Here is a 16,563-nt window from a genome sequence, read left to right on the forward strand (position 1 = left end):
GCTCTGCCAGAGTTATAATAACTCTGCTACCCTCACGTTCTGTGACACATTAGCAGGGACACAGCACAGTTATTAAACTTCTCATGTTCATTGAATATACGCAGTGCTGCCTTTTGGTGGAAAAACAAGTGAAAACAAATCTATTTGTCCAGCCTCTGTCCGTCCTTACGGGCGGTGGACACGTGTGAGCTGCGTGAAAAACATTGCTAAATCATACGCACCCAGCTACGCTTTACTGCTGGCTTCGCCATTTGCTTTCCTTAATTGGGAAAAAAAATACCTGCTCTGCCAGAGTTATAATAACTCTGCTACCCTCACGTTCTGTGACACATTAGCAGGGACACAGCACAGTTATTAAACTTCTCATGTTCATTGAATATACGCAGTGCTGCCTTTTGGTGGAAAAACAAGTGAAAACAAATCTATTTGTCCAGCCTCTGTCCGTCCTTACGGGCGGTGGACACGTGTGAGCTGGGTGAAAAACATTGCTAAATCATACGCACCCAGCTACGCTTTACTGCTGGCTTCGCCATTTGCTTTCCTTAATTGGGAAAAAAAAATACCTGCGTTTTCCAAAAAGGGAAAAAATTATATTTGGCCTGCAGTCTTGCGCCAATTTATTTCCTGCCTGTGAAATCAAATCACTGGTAATACAGCATGCTGAGGGGTAGGGGTAGGCCTAGAGGACGTGGACGCGGCCGAGGACGCGGAGGGCCAAGTCAGGGTGTGGGCACAGGCCGAGTTCCTGATCCCGGTGTGTCGCAGCCGACTGCTGCGCGATTAGGAGAGAGGCACGTTTCTGGCGTCCCCACATTCATCGCCCAATTAATGGGTCCACGCGGGAGACGGTTATTAGAAAATGAGCAGTGTGAGCAGGTCCTGTCCTGGATGGCAGAAAGTGCTTCGAGCAACCTATCGTCAACCCGCAGTTCTGCGCCGTCCACTGCTGCAAATCCGAATCCTCTGTCTGCTGCTCCTCCTTCCTCCCAGCCTCCTCACTCCACTACAATGACACCTGCTCAGGAGCGGGAACACTCCCAGGAACTGTTCTCGGGCCCCTGCTTAGATTGGGCAGCAGCGGTTCCTCTCCCACCAGAGGAGTTTATCGTCACTGATGCCCAACCATTCGAAAGTTCCCGGGGTCCGAGGGAAGAGGCTGGGGACTTCCGCCAACTGTCTCAACAACTTTCTGTGGGTGAGGAGGACGATGACGATCAGACACAGTTGTCTTGCAGTGAGGTAGTAGTAAGGGCAGTAAGTCCAAGGGAGCAGCGCACAGAGGATTCGGAGGAAGAGCAGCAGGACGATGAGGTGACTGACCCCACCTGGTGTGCAACGCTTACTCAGGAGGACAGGTCTTCAGAGGGGGAGTCAAGGGCATCAGCAGGGCAGGTTGCAAGAGGCAGTGCGGTGGCCAGGGCCAGGGGTAGAGGCAGGGCCAGACCGAATAATCCACCAAGTGTTTCCCAAAGCGCCCCCTCGCGCCATGCCACCCTGCAGAGGCCGAGGTGCTCTAAGGTCTGGCAGTTTTTCACAGAGACGCCTGACGACCGACGAACAGTGGTGTGCAACCTTTGTTGCGCAAAGCTCAGCCGGGGAGCCAACACCAACAGCCTCACCACCACCACCATGCGCAGACATATGATGGCCAAGCACCCCACAAGGTGGGACGAAGGCCGTTCACCGCCTCCGGTTTGCACCCCTGCCTCTCCCCCTGTGCCCCAACCTGCCACTGAGATGCAACCCCCCTCTCAGGACACAGGCACTACCGCCTCATGGCCTGCACCCACACCCTCATCTCCGCTGTCCTCGGCCCCATCCAGCAGTGTAGTTCAGCGCACCGTTCAGCCGTCGCTTGCGCAAGTGTTCGAGCGCAAGCGCAAGTACGCCGCCACGCACCCGCACGCTCAAACGTTAACCGTCCGCATAGCAAAATTCATCAGCCTTGAGATGCTGCCGTATAGGGTTGTGGAAACTGAGTCCTTCAAAAGTATCATGGAGGCGGCGGCCCCGCGCTACTCAGTTCCCAGTCGCCACTACTTTTCCCGATGTGCCGTCCCAGCCCTGCACGACCACGTCTCCCGCAACATTGTGCGCGCCCTCACCAACGCGGTTACTGCCACGGTCCACTTAACTACGGACACGTGGACAAGCACAGGCGGGCAGGGCCACTACATCTCCCTGACGGCACATTGGGTGAATTTAGTGGAGGCTGGGACAGAGTCAGAGCCTGGGACCGCTCACGTCCTACCCACCCCCAGAATTGCGGGCCCCAGCTCGGTGCTGGTATCTGCGGAGGTGTATGCTTCCTCCACTAAAGCACCCTCCTCCTCCTCCTCCTCCTCTGTCTCGCAATCAAGATGTGTTAGCAGCAGCATGTCGCCAGCAGTCGGTGTCGCGCGGTGTGGCAGCACAGCGGTGGGCAAGCGTCAGCAGGCCGTGCTGAAACTACTCAGCTTAGGCGATAAGAGGCACACGGCCCACGAACTGCTGCAGGGTCTGACAGAGCAGACCGACCGCTGGCTTGCGCCGCTGAGCCTCCAACCGGGCATGGTCGTGTGTGACAACGGGCGTAACCTGGTGGCGGCTCTGCAGCTTGGCAGCCTCACGCACGTGCCATGCCTGGCCCACGTCTTTAATTTGGTGGTTCAGCGGTTTCTGAAAAGCTACCCACGCTTGTCAGACCTGCTCGTAAAGGCGCGCCGGCTCTGCGCACATTTCCGCAAGTCCCACACGGACGCTGCCACCCTGCGCACCCTGCAACATCGCTTTAAGCTGCCAGTGCAACGACTGCTGTGCGACGTGCCCACACGGTGGAACTCTACGCTCCACATGTTGGCCAGGCTCTATGAACAACGTAGAGCTATAGTCGAATACCAACTCCAACATGGGCGGCGCAGTGGGAGTCAGCCTCCTCAATTCCTTTCAGAAGAGTGGGCCTGGTTGGCAGACATCTGCCATGTCCTTGGTAATTTTGAGGAGTCTACCCAGGTGGTGAGCGGCGATGCTACAATCATTAGCGTCACCATTCCTCTGCTATGCATCTTGAGAAATTCCCTGCAAACCATAAAGGCAGCTGCTTTGCGCTCGGAAACGGGGGCGGGGGAAGACAGTATGCCGCTGGATAGTCAGGGCACCCTCCTGTCTATTTCTCAGCGCGTACAGGAGGAGGAGGAGGAGCATGAGGAGGATGAGGAGGAGGGGGAAGAGACAGCTTGGGCCGCTGCTGACGGTACACCGGCTGATTGCCTGTCATCCTTTCAGCGTGTATGGCCTGAGGAGGAGGAGGAGGAGGAGGAGGAGGAGGATCCTGAAAGTGATCTTCCTAGTGAAGACAGCCATGTGTTGCGTACAGGTACCCTGGCACACATGGCTGACTTCATGTTAGGATGCCTTTCTCGTGACCCTCGCGTTGCACGCATTCTGGCCACTACGGATTACTGGGTGTACACACTGCTCGATCCACGGTATAAGGAGAACCTGCCCACTCTGATTCCCGAAGAGGAAAGGGGTTCGAGAGTGTTGCTATACCACAGGACCCTTGCGGACAAGCTGATGGTAAAATTCCCAGCCGACAGCGCTAGTGGCAGAAGGCGCAGTACCGAGGGCCAGGTAGCAGGGGATGTGCGTAGATCGAGCAGCATGTACATCCCAGGCAGTGCAACAGTCTTTAAGGGCCTGGCCAGCTTTATGGCTCCCCACCAAGACTGTGTCACCGCTCCCCAGTCACGGCTGAGTCGGCGGGAGCACTGTAAAAGGATGGTGAGGGAGTACGTAGCGGATCGCACGACCATCCTTGGTGACGCCTCTGCCCCCTACAACTACTGGGTGTCGAAGCTGGACATGTGGCCTGAACTAGCGCTGTATGCCCTGGAGGTGCTTGCTTGTCCTGCGGCTAGCGTCTTGTCGGAGAGGGTGTTTAGTGCGGCTGGGGGAATCATCACAGATAAGCGTAGCCGCTTGTCAACCGACAGTGCCGACAGGCTAACACTCATCAAGATGAACAAAGGCTGGATTTCCCCAGACTTCTGTTCTCCACCAGCGGACAGCAGCGATACGTAAGCAATACGTAGGCTGCACCCGCGGATGGAAGCTACGTTCTCTCTCACCATCCAAAACGGGGACATTTCTGCTTCATCAATCTGTGTCTAATATTCCTCCTCCTCCTCCTCCTGCTCCTCCTCCTGAAACCTCACGTAATCACGCTGAACGGGCAATTTTTCTTAGGGCCACAAGGCTCACTCAAATAATTTTTCAGAACAATTTTTATAAGTTTCAATGCGCTTAAAAGCATTGGAACTTTAACTTGAACCAATTTTTCGTTACACTGGGCTGCCTCCAGGCCTAGTTACCACTTAAGCCACATTAACCAAAGCGATTAATGGGTTTCACCTGCCCTCTTGGCTGGCCATGGCCAATTTTTGGGATGTACATTAGTACTGTTGATACAGCAATTTTTGTGGGCCCTCGCCTACAGTGTAATCAAATTAATTTTTAGCCCACCTGCATTACAGCTGACGTTACCTCAGCTGTGTTGGGCAATGCAATGGGATATTTTTATGTACCGCCGGTGGGTTCCAGGGAGCCACCCATGCTGTAGGTGCACACGGAGTTTTTAATACATCTGTACACTTCTAAAGAACCCGTCTGACTGGGGCATGCAGTGTGGGCCGAAGCCCACCTGTATTACGCACGACATTACTACCTCAGCTGTGTTGGGCAATGCAATGGGATATTTCTATGTACCGCCGGTGGCTTCCTGGCACCCACCCAGGCAGTGGGTCCACAGGGAGTTTAACCTACATGTGTCCACTTGTAAAGAACCCCAGTCTGACTGGGGCATGCAGTGTGGGCCGAAGCCCACCTGCATTAAGCACGACATTACTACCTCAGCTGTGTTGGGCAATGCAATGGGATATTTTTGTGTACCGCCGGTGGGTTCCAGGGAGCCACCCATGCTGTAGGTGCACACTGAGTTTTTAATACATCTGTACACTTCTAAAGAACCCGTCTGACTGGGGCATGCAGTGTGGGCCGAAGCCCACCTGTATTACGCACGACATTACTACCTCAGCTGTGTTGGGCAATGCAATGGGATATTTCTATGTACCGCCGGTGGCTTCCTGGCACCCACCCAGGCAGTGGGTCCACAGGGAGTTTAACCTACATGTGTCCACTTGTAAAGAACCCCAGTCTGACTGGGGCATGCAGTGTGGGCCGAAACCCACCTGCATTAACCCTTTCCAGTCCACTGTGTGACCTGTGAAGACATTAGGGTTTAAGGCTGTACAGCTCCGTTGTTGGTAGACGTCCGTCGGGGTTCTCTTACTGTATATTGCCAGCCTCTCTGCTGTCGGAGCCTATCCTACGTGTCAGCTCATGCAGTACTGGCTTTAGCCAGCATATAGCGCCGTTGTATAACAGCAGAAAAAGAGTAAGTGCCCTAGGAAAACCATATACAAATTGGATTGGAAAGGGTTAAGCACAACATTACTACCTCAGCTGTGTTGGGCAATGCAATGGGATATTTCTATGTACCGCCGGTGGCTTCCTGGCACCCACCCATGCTGTAGGTGCACACGGAGTTTTTACTACATCTGTACACTTATAAAGAACCCCAGTCAGACTGGGGCATGCAGTGTGGGCCGAAGCCCACCTGCATTAAGCACGACATTACTACCTCAGCTGTGTTGGGCAATGCAATGGGATATTTCTGTGTACCGCCGGTGGGTTCCAGGGAGCCACCCATGCTGTGGGTCGACAGGGACTTCACAATAGGGAGTTGTACCTGCCTGTGTCTATGAATTAAAAAGCCCGGTCTGACTGGGGCATGCAGACACCTTGACAGAATAAATAGTGTGTGGCACATAGGTTCCCCATTGCTATGCCCACGTGTGCAGCTCCTGATGGCGGTGGCACAGGATTCTATTTCTCATTGCTTCTGTACAGCATTGTGGGCTATCGCTATGCCACTTTTAAAGAGGGTCGCTGCCTAGCCGTGCCAACCTCTGCAGTGTGTGCCTGCGGTCCCTCGTCATGGCAGACGCAATTCTAAATAGACATGAGCGTGGTGTGGCATGAGGGCAGCTGAAGGCTGCCCAGGGACACTTTGGTGTGCGCTGTGGGGGGGGGAGGGGGGGCGGTTGGGCAGCATGTAACCCAGGAGAAGTGTCAGTGGAGTGTCATGCAGGCAGTGATTGTGCTTTGTTGGAGGTAGTGTGGTGCTTAGCAAAGGTATGCCATGCTAATGAGGGCTTTTCAGAAGTAAAAGTTGTTGGGAGGGGGGGGGGGGGGGCCCACTCTTGCCGGTATTGTGGCTTAATAGTGGGACCTGTGAACTTGAGATGCAGCCCAACACGTAGCCCCTCGCCTGCCCTATCCGTCACTGTGTCATTCCCATCACTTTCCTGAATTGCCCAGATTTTCACACATGAAAACCTTAGCGAGCATCGGCGAAATACAAAAATGTTCTGGTCGCCCATTGACTTCAATGGGGTTCGTTGTTCGAAACGAACCCTCGAGCATCACGGGAAGTTCGTTCCGAATAACGAACACCCGAACATTTTGGTGTTCGCTCATCTCTAGAGTGAACCCATCTATGACACTTCCGGCCCTGGTGACAGATGTGGATATCCATCCCCAAAGCACTGACGGGAAGCCAGACGATCAGTGAGGATCTTTACTGACCATTGATAACCTAGCCTCAGGATTGTTCACAAGTAGTTAAAAAGTGAGGAAAAAAAAACCTTAAAGAAAAAAAGTTAGACAATGGGGCAGATTTCAGGCCCTTTTACACAGTGACAATCGTTCAAATGGCCGAAAATGAGCGATAATAGTTATATGTAAAGAGCAGGCATCGTACACTTCATTTGAACTATGATTTTAAAGTAAACTTAAAATCCATCATTTGGCCACTGAGTTAAAGCAAACACATTTACCTCTTAATAGACCACACGCTGTACTCCCTGCAGTATGTTTCTATTAGCTGGGAGAGAACAATGCAATCTGCTGGCAGCTGTGACAAGAGTTCAGCTGTTTGCACAGCTGGGAGTGTTTCAACACACTGGACTCCAGAGGCTTAACTTGAAGCTCCATGGCCCTTAATGCACAACCTGTAAAGATGCATTTACGCACATAGAAATCTTTTAAAAGATTGAAAGTTCAGCGACCATTTTGCAGAAAGTACTAATAGGCACTAGTTGCTATTAGTACTTTATTAGCTTCATTTGCATGCAAATGAACTTCTGGGAGCTGTTACAGAACTCAGGTCTGAGCTCTGTAATTAGCTTTATTGTTCAACCAGGAGCTCCCATGGAGAAGTCAGCACCATGGACAGCAGACAGCGCGCAGTCCCGCTAATCAGCTGTTTTGCTGGCAGGGCTGAGAACAGCTGTAACAATGTTATCAGCTGTAATCCGCTCTCTGTGGGCAGAATACAGCATGCAGTCCTGCTCATCAGCTGTCCTGAGCGACGATTTTTAGGCATAACAGTGAATGATGGGCACATTTAGACACAATTATCGCTCAAAAGCAGTCTTGAGCAAATTTTGAGTGATAATCATGGGCCTTAACAGGGCCTTTAACTATAATGCTCTAGTCATAGTACTGGGCTCCCTATATGGAGGACAGAGGCTTTATGGGCTCCCTAAGGTTCCTGGGCCCAGGTGTAACTGCATCCCCTATAGTTATGCCAGTCCTGGGCTCTGCAAACATGTGCAGGGCCTTTTACATGCAAATTAAGAGGATAAAGTGTTAGTCAATTAATACTTTATGCAAATAGATAGCTAAATCTTTGAATCTTTCAGTCGTTTGAAAGATCATCTTTGCATGTAAATAGGGCCTTAGTCCTGCAGTTTTTTCACCAAACCACCCAAAAAGGGCATGGCTTTGCTAGAGAGCAGAGTGGCATCACAGGAAAGAGGCACAGCCTAAGTTTTTTTTCCACCAAAATTGTGGCACAAAAATATGTTGTATAACCAAGCCAACTAATGGGTGGTATAAACTAAGTCTAAAGATGTCTAGATTTATCATCCAGCAGAGGCACTATGATAAATCTGATGCTTTTTAAGACTGTCTGCACCAGTTTAACTTTTAGACAGCATTAGTAAATCTGCCCCGATATATTAATGTCTCCTGTCTATAGACAATGGCATTCATAAAGATTGCTTTTAGTAAGCCTTGTACAAAACTACAACACTGCACTGACTGCAGTAAATGGGATCCTTCCAAAAACATAAGTCTTCAGGCCATTTAGTAGTTATCCAGGGATTATATTTTAAGGAAGGCTATAAATTCAAAATTCTCTATATATAAATTGTCAAAAACGGAAAAATATAAAAGTGACTTCTCTAACAATGCATCTCTACTGGAATACAAATCTTTTATCTGCAGTGATGTACATTGTATTATCCTGTTGGAGAAGTAGAAGAGATTGTTAAACAGCATCTGACAGCTTAATTTCCACATCACTTCACCTCCCATGTGACTAATTAGAGCCCTGGGACAATCATAGGAGTATTGTACAAGCCCGCAATCTTCCAAACATACTCGTTATTTCCACAATTCTTCACTTCAGAAAGTCACACACCGCCAATTATACCTCGTGGAAGGAACGGCAGATTCAAAATATAAATCCATATTGGAAAAAGTAAAAAAACTATATATAAAACTTGGCAACCAATTTGATATACCCACTCCTTTAACCACTGGTATACCGGTCGCAATTGTTACCTGGCCCTTAGCAAACAGGGGCCCACAGGCCCCCTGCAGATACAATCTCTGCTGTGGCCCAGCTGTGGGTGATGCTCAGGGAGGGCCCTTACCAGGCAGCTGCCTATCATGTTTTAAAGATGGAATAAAACATTACTTTTCTGCACTGAAGCTGATCTGCTGCCACCCATGCTTATTTTGGAAGTGCTGTGAGATTGGAGGATTGGAGTTCATCTTCCGCAGTGGATGTGCAGACCCTGCCTCCCCTTAATAGTGTCATATTCTGTTTGTGCAACTTTTTGACTGGATCACAGTTCACTAGAAATTTTAAGCTAGAAACAAAATCTGGTTTTTGAACCCTCATATCAAATATGAAATAACCTCAAAAGTTAAAGGACTAGTCCAGTTGTAAACTGATGGTTTATCAAAAGAATGGGCAATCAATACTAGGAAAGTGTGGGTCTGCCACCCAAGACCCCCACCAAATCAGGCATTTGCTGAGTGAGAGGGTTCATACAATGAGCTGTTTTCTACAAGCAGCTCTGTTTTCACATACGTGGTCAGGCTGAGTATTGCAGGCGAATTTCCCATTCACTTCAATGCAAGCTGAGCCTACAAAACCAAGCCTAACTGTTGCAGTGAAAACAGATTTGCTTCCTGCACAAGTCAGCTCAGTGCACCAGCTCAGCAAAACAGCTGATTGACAGTGGTCCGTTGCCAGGGACTCTTGCCAATGTACTATTGATGACCTATCCTGCTTATAGGCCATCAATAATGTACAACTGGACAACCCCTTTAAACAACTTCGCAAACAGGTTACTTATTTTGCAGTAATTGTAAACTACATAATGTAAATTCCTCCATTAAAGATGTTGTGGCAGGAGTTAAAGTATTCCCTGATTCACAGGATCTAGGGTACCCATTTGATTGGTAAGAGTGCGACCACTCTAACGTCCACAGATCACAAGGATGGGGGTGCCATGTACGCCCAAATGAATGGCGCAGCAGCCAAACACGTGTATTGCTGCTCCATTCATAGCAGCGTTCACGCAGTTGGTTATCTCAGACAGTCCTACAGAAATGTATGGAGCAACAGTGCACATGGTTGGCCAACTCTTTATTCCCACACAGAATCCTCATTTCACAATCGATAGGGTTTTAGAGGTCAGACTCCCACCGGTCAGATATTTATCTTTTGTGGATAACTTTAAATCTGGCACAACACCTGGTAAAGAAGATTGATTCTCCTCACAATTTTAGAGCTCCAAGCCATCAGGTCTGCAGGGCTTACTGGAAAAACGGATCCTAATTTCTACATCTATTTAATACAGCGCATATGAAAAAAACTGATATAAAAACTTAACATCCCTTGATGCAGCACATCAAAGTGTCAGCATATTGTTTTATTCAAGCTGAACAGACCAGTTCGGCCTCGAAATACGTTAACACAAGAATAAATGGTCTACAAATCAGACCTATTCTGTTAGTTCTCAATGCCAGTGAAAGTCAAGTTTTACCTCCACAAAATAGTCCATACGCAGTGCATTAAAGATCGGACTTGCTGGTCAGGACTAAAGCTGGTAAGGCCTGGGAAAAAAAGAAAAATTGAGGAAATTTTTGTTTAAGTTTGTTCAATTTTTTTCGGGCAAAAAATGGTGGAGTAAGTTATTTTCCAATGATAAATATGATGTTCAAACTATATGATAAAAAACAGCTTTAGAAAAATTAAATGGGAGAACACAGTTTCTTTTTCCAGGCCTTCCCATCTCTAGTCAGGATTTGCAGGTTGCAGCCTACCCTACACACCAATACAAGTGATGTGCCTTCTTGTACAACTCTAAAACAGTGGGTGGAATAAAACCACAAACACCGTACAAAATGCATAGGATTTTAATAAATTAGTACTGAGTTGCCATTTTGACCCTACTTGGCTGAGAGCTTCCCTTCCAAATTTGTGTTTACTTCACCTCTTGCCCTGCTCTGGGTGGTTTTGGGAGCCAGCTTATAACAGCAGCTGAGTGGCTCAAACCCCTGACCAATGGAACCAGGTGCTTGGGCAGATGTTCACTTCTGTTATATTACCTCCACTTGAGTTACATAAGATAATCAATCCTATTTCAATGAGCCACGTAGAGAGATTTTAAAGGCATGCATTTTGTACGGCCTTTCCATATTTTTGTCCACACCCTGTAGATGAGTGTATCACTAGCTGCTCCTACCCCAGTTTATTTGTGCCATAGCACTCCTGCCTATGCAGCAGGTTTTTTTTTTAGTTTGTCCGTGACATTGCCAGTATGTGGTTAGACGTGGTTTATCCACCGAGACCCCCTCTTATGTGACAAATTTGTAATTATGCCGCTTTCAGCCTGCAGAAGTATTATTACTGTATTTGGAAGTTTTAGCACCAGCAAGGGCCATCGGGACTCTGAAATGTTAATAACTTAGGAACTAAAGCGGTATAACATGGCTTAAGCAAGAAGGCTTTAATTTCCATTAATTGGGTAAAATCGGATTTTGTTAAAGGCTCATTTAAAACTACAGCAGTACTGAAGTGCAGCGCAAAAGAAAGGCTGTCAAAGTAAAAGTGCAGAGCGATACTTTCTTATTATCTGCCGTCACACACGTCTTTCATTGACTTCTATAAGCATAAAAGTTGGCTCTACTTGCAAGCAAAAATATCTGCATCATTTCATCCTCACATCTTCAATCAATTCAATCAGCTCCTGCCCAACCTTCAGCCTTACTCAATATTCTCTTTATGTCCGGTAATATAGCTACGTACATGAAGTTATAAATAAAGAAAGATGCGACCCAAGAGCAACTCTTAAGTTGTATTGAAGAAAGGATTTCAGGAAGACCTCATTGATTGTGTTCTCATTTGTAATATTACCCTGGACAAGAAATATTGAATTCCTTTGTTGTAAAGTTAAAAAGTAACCTTCAACACCACCACATATTCCTTACCCGGAATACAGAGATGTGAAAATCTCAAAGTTCCCCCAACTTTATTCATCTCTAGGTAAATATTATCATGTACCTAAATGGTTTGATTTACTCATTCGCTTCTATGAAAGAAAGGTTTCCCCTACTGGATACCAAGAAGTAGTCTGTTTCTACGCGTAATTGATGAGATCTTAACTATATCAACTGGGTGTCTTGCCTCTGTATAAGAAACTCAAGGATCCAGGTAATGGGCAAGATTTTGTGGATAGATTACCAAGGTTCTGGCTAGACTAATTCTATAAAGGGGGTCTTATGCCACCCTTTTTTCACTACTAGCGAGTCTGTAGCATTGATCAGTTCATTTGATTTTCACAGGGGCAGGCAGCTCAACGGTCCTTTGCCTACAAGCTGCCAACAGACTGGGTTAGTTCACATTGTGAAGGTTAGGGTTGCTATTCCGTTTAACCTCTTAACGACCAGCCCATAGTGTTTTTACGTCCTCCCGAAGTGGGATTTATTCTCTGAGGACGTAAAAACATGTGTCCTGCAGAGAATAAAGCCACTCGGGCTCTGGAAGTGACAGCTCCATGCTGTCGGTGCCTGCAAGTAGCTGACAGTATGGAGCTGTCATCCCGGGCTGCACGCACCCCCCCTACCCCCCCCCCCCCCAGCAATGTGATCGGCGCTATACAAGCGATAGCGCCGATCGCATAAAACGTTTTTAAAATTTGAAAAAAATTAAAGATTCAGCTGCCCTGATGGATCGGATCCATCAGGGCAGCTGAAAATACTCACCCGCCTTCTCCACGCTGCCCGCTGAAGATCCTCTCCTCCCGGACCCGAAGCGGGCCTTCTGCGCATGCGCGCCAGCGGCATTACGTCAGCCGCATGCGCAGAAGACCCGGAGCTGCAGGAGATTTAAAATCTCCTGGCTCCCGGCTCCTGCAGGTAGCTGGGAGGCAGGACATGTCAGCGGGGACCGCGGTGAGTGGTCCGCAATACCGCGATCGCCGCTTTCCAATGGATAACGGCGATAGCGGAAAAGTTAAAAAAAAAAAAGCAAAGTTTCACCTCCCCTCATGAATTGGATCCATGAGGGGAGGTGAAAATACTCACCTCGGTCCTCCCCGATGTCCCGGGACCCAAAATCTCCTTCTGCGCATGCGCGCCCGATGATGGACGTCGGGCGCGTGCACAGAGGGGCTCGAGCCCCGGGAAATTCAAAATCCCTCTGCTCCTGGCTGCCATGTGTAGCCAGGAGCAGAGGGATGTCACCCAGCATGTGATCACTGTTATCCAATGGATAACAGTGATCATGTAAAGTAAAAAAAAAGTGTAAAAAAGTAAAAAAAATACAAGTAAAAAGTTAAAAAAAGCTTACGTTTTATCTCCCCTCACGGATCATATCCGTGAGGGAGGATGAAAGTACTTACATAAGGCCCCTGGTTTTATCCGCGGACCTTACCCCAGCTTCTGCGCACACGCCCATTAAAATGGCGGACGCATGCGCAAAAGCTGTTGATTGCCAGGATAATTTAAATTCTCCCTGCTCCTGGCTACAAAACATAGCCAAGAGCCTGGAGGTTTCACGGAGAGCCGCGGTGAGCGGTTCCTGGTCACGTGTTCACCGTTATCCAATAATGGCGGTCACGTAAAAGTAAAAAAAACAAAAACTGAAGTTTCATCTCCCCTCACCGATGCGATCGGTTAGAGAAGATGAAATTCATCCTCCGTGAACCTGCCCGAATTCTGCACATGCAATTGCCGGCAAAAAGCCGGCCACATGTGCAGGAGTCAGCGAGCCCAGGAAATTTAAATTCTCCTTGCTCTCAGCGACCAACGGTCGCCAAGAGCCTGGAGCAGTGACAGTTGGCCTCGTTGAGCGGTCCCCGGTCACGTAATAAAAAAAGTAGCGGTCTAACATAGGTCGGTCTCACATGACCGGATAGGAATTATGGATTCTGCATGCGTCTGATCCGCAGTAATATGCAGATCAATTGCATTGAATTACACAATTCTGCTCACATTAGTGGGTTGGAGTTACATAATCCACTCGCAGAAAAGAGAAGGCAGCAGGTTCTATTTTACCGCGGATATCCGTGACAGAGACTATTGTGCTCCAGGGTCGCGGATATACCCGCTGCCCATACGCAACTACATTGTGTACGGGCTGCGGGTACCCGGGGTCATGCTAAGTGACGGTGCAAGGAATACAAACAAAAAAAAGGTGTACTGCACATGACCACCCGTGTAAGTACGCAGTTATGCGCAGTACATTACGCGGCCGTACGCAGGGTCACAGCTGGGTTCTGCTGCGGGCCTCCGCAAGCGGATTCCACCTACGGCTGCGTGAGCCCGGCATTATCCAGACCGCTACCTGAAAATTTTTAGGAAGTCAATTTTTATTCCGTACAAATAAGCAATGGGGCCTGGAATTTATTCAGTTGTGCCCTGAAATACAACAGCTGTTCCCTCCTTTATAGGCCTTGCCATGGGTCCTGTAAGTAGATTAGGGCCACAATGGGTATGTTTCTGAACACAGGACAAATGGGGGTATCCATTTGGGGGTGAATGTCTTCATTTATATGTGTGCTGTACAAAAAAACTCGTTTAAATTGACACAATTGCCCAAAGAATGAAAACCGTAATATTTTCCTACTGCTTTGCTTAGATCTATTCAGAAATTGTAGGGTTAAAATACACAGTACACCCCTAGATAAACGCGTTAAGGGGTCTAGTTTTCAAAATGAGGTAATTTGTGGGGGTTCTCTATAGTTTTGGCCGCTCAAGACCTCTACAAGTTAGCTATGGGGCATAAAAGGCCTTCAAGCAAAATTTATGTTCTGAAAGCCACTGATTACTTTATTTTGGGCCCCATTGTGCATCCAGACATAAGATTAGGGCCACAAGGGCTATATTTCTAAAAACAGGACAAACAGGGGTATCCATTTTGGGGTGCAAGTCTTCATTCATATGTGTTGTATAAAAAAAAGCTGTTTTTAAAATGACAGAATTTCCCAATAAACGAAAATCACAATTTTTCTCCTTTTGCTTTGCTTGAATTCATTAAAAAACTGTGGGGTCAAAATACGCAGTACACCCCTAGATAAATTCGTTAAGGGGTCTAGTTTTCAGAATCGGGTCATTTGTGGATGTTCTTTATAGTTTTGGCCGCTCAATGGCTCTATAAGTGGGCATTGGGGCCTGGAATTTATTCAGTTGTACCTTGAAATCCAACAGGTATTCCTTTCATTGTAGGCCTAGCCATGCGTCCTGTAAGTCTATTAGGGCCACAATGGGTATGTTTGTGAACACGGGACAAACAGGGGTATCCATTTTGGGGTGAAAGTCTTCATTTATACATGTGCTGTGCAAAAAAAAACTGTTTTTAAATTGACGCGATAGCTGAAAATCGTAATTTTTTCTTACTGCTTTGCTTAGATCTAGTCAGAAAATGTAGCCTTAAAATACACAGTATACCCCTAGATGAATTTGTTAAGGGGTCTAGTTTTCAAAATGGGGTCATTTGTGGGGGTTCTCTATGGTTTTGGGCACTCAAGAACTCTACAAGTGGGCAATGGGGCCTAAAACGCCTTCAAGCAAAATCTATGTTCTGAAAGCCACCTATTACTCCTTTCATTTTGGGCCCTGTTGTGCATGCGGACATAAAATTGAGCCACAATGGGTATATTTCTGAAAACAGCACAAACAGGGGTATCCATTTTGGGGTGCAAGTCTTTTTTCATATGTGTGCTGTACAAAAAAAGCTGTTTTAAAAATAACAGAATTGCCAAAAAAACGAAAATCCTAGTTTTTTTTGCTTTGCTTGAATTTATTCAGAAACTGTGGGGTCAAAATACGCAGTACACCCTAGATAAATTCATTAAGGGGTCTAGTTTCCAAATAGGATCATTTGTGGGGGTTTTCTATGGTTTGGGGCGCTCAAGAACTCTACATGTGTGCTATGGGGCCTAAAACGCCTTCAAGCAAAATTTCTGTTTTGAAAGACATTGACTACTCCTTTCATTTTGGGCCCCGTTGTGGACTCAGATATAACATTAGGGCCACAATGGGTATATTTCTGAACACGGGAGAAAAGGGGTATCCATTTTGGGGTGTAAATCCTTATTTTCATGTAAACTATAGGAAAAAAATATGTCTTTAAAATGACAGATTTGCAAAAATATGAAATTTTACTTTTTCTCCTCTAAAGTGAATTAATTCCTAAAAAAAAAACTGTGGGATCAAAATGCTCATGACACCCCTCAGTGAATACACTAAGAGGTATAGTTTTTAAAATGGGGTAATTTGTGGTGGTATCTATTATTCTGACACTCATGAGCCTTTCCAATCTTGGCTTGGTGTAGAAAAACAAAGTGTTCCTCAAAATGCTAAAAAGTAATGTTAATTTGTACATCTAAATGGTTAAAAAAAACGAAAGTAATTCCAATGTGCGCCCAAAATAAAGTAAATGGGTGGAAATATATATCTTAGCAAAAATTTCTATATTATGTTTGCACATATTTAAGATATCGCAGTTGGAAATGTGAAAAAAATTACAGTTTTTAAAAATATTCTTAATTTTGGCACTTTTAATAAATAAACAAATTCTATCGGTCTATTTTTTCCACCTAAATGAAGTACAACATGTGGCAAAAAAACAGTGTCAGAATCGCTTGGATATGCAAAACCTTTCTGGTGTTTTTTCATGTTAAAGTGACATGTCAGATTTGTAAAATTTGGCCTGGTCATTAAGGCGCAAAGAGGCTTGGTCACTAAGAGGTTAAACATAGTTCCAAATCTGTGAAAATAGTGCACTCACCCATCCTCTGTGCAGCAGTCTAGCGGTACTCCTGGTTTTTGTTAGTGAATGGATACCTCCTGACTGCAGCAGTCAACCAGAGATCATAG

At 46.9% G+C, this 16,563-nt stretch overlaps 1 protein-coding gene across 1 annotated transcript in view; it reads right to left on the bottom strand.

Annotated features, from left to right (window-relative positions):
* SYN2 (synapsin II) overlaps positions 1-16,563 on the bottom strand; it is a 342,823-nt gene that overhangs the window by 273,869 nt on the left and 52,391 nt on the right. The window lies entirely within an intron of this gene.

This window comes from Eleutherodactylus coqui, chromosome 3, assembly GCF_035609145.1.
Source record: "Eleutherodactylus coqui strain aEleCoq1 chromosome 3, aEleCoq1.hap1, whole genome shotgun sequence".
In the NCBI taxonomy this organism is placed as follows: domain Eukaryota; kingdom Metazoa; phylum Chordata; class Amphibia; order Anura; family Eleutherodactylidae; genus Eleutherodactylus; species Eleutherodactylus coqui.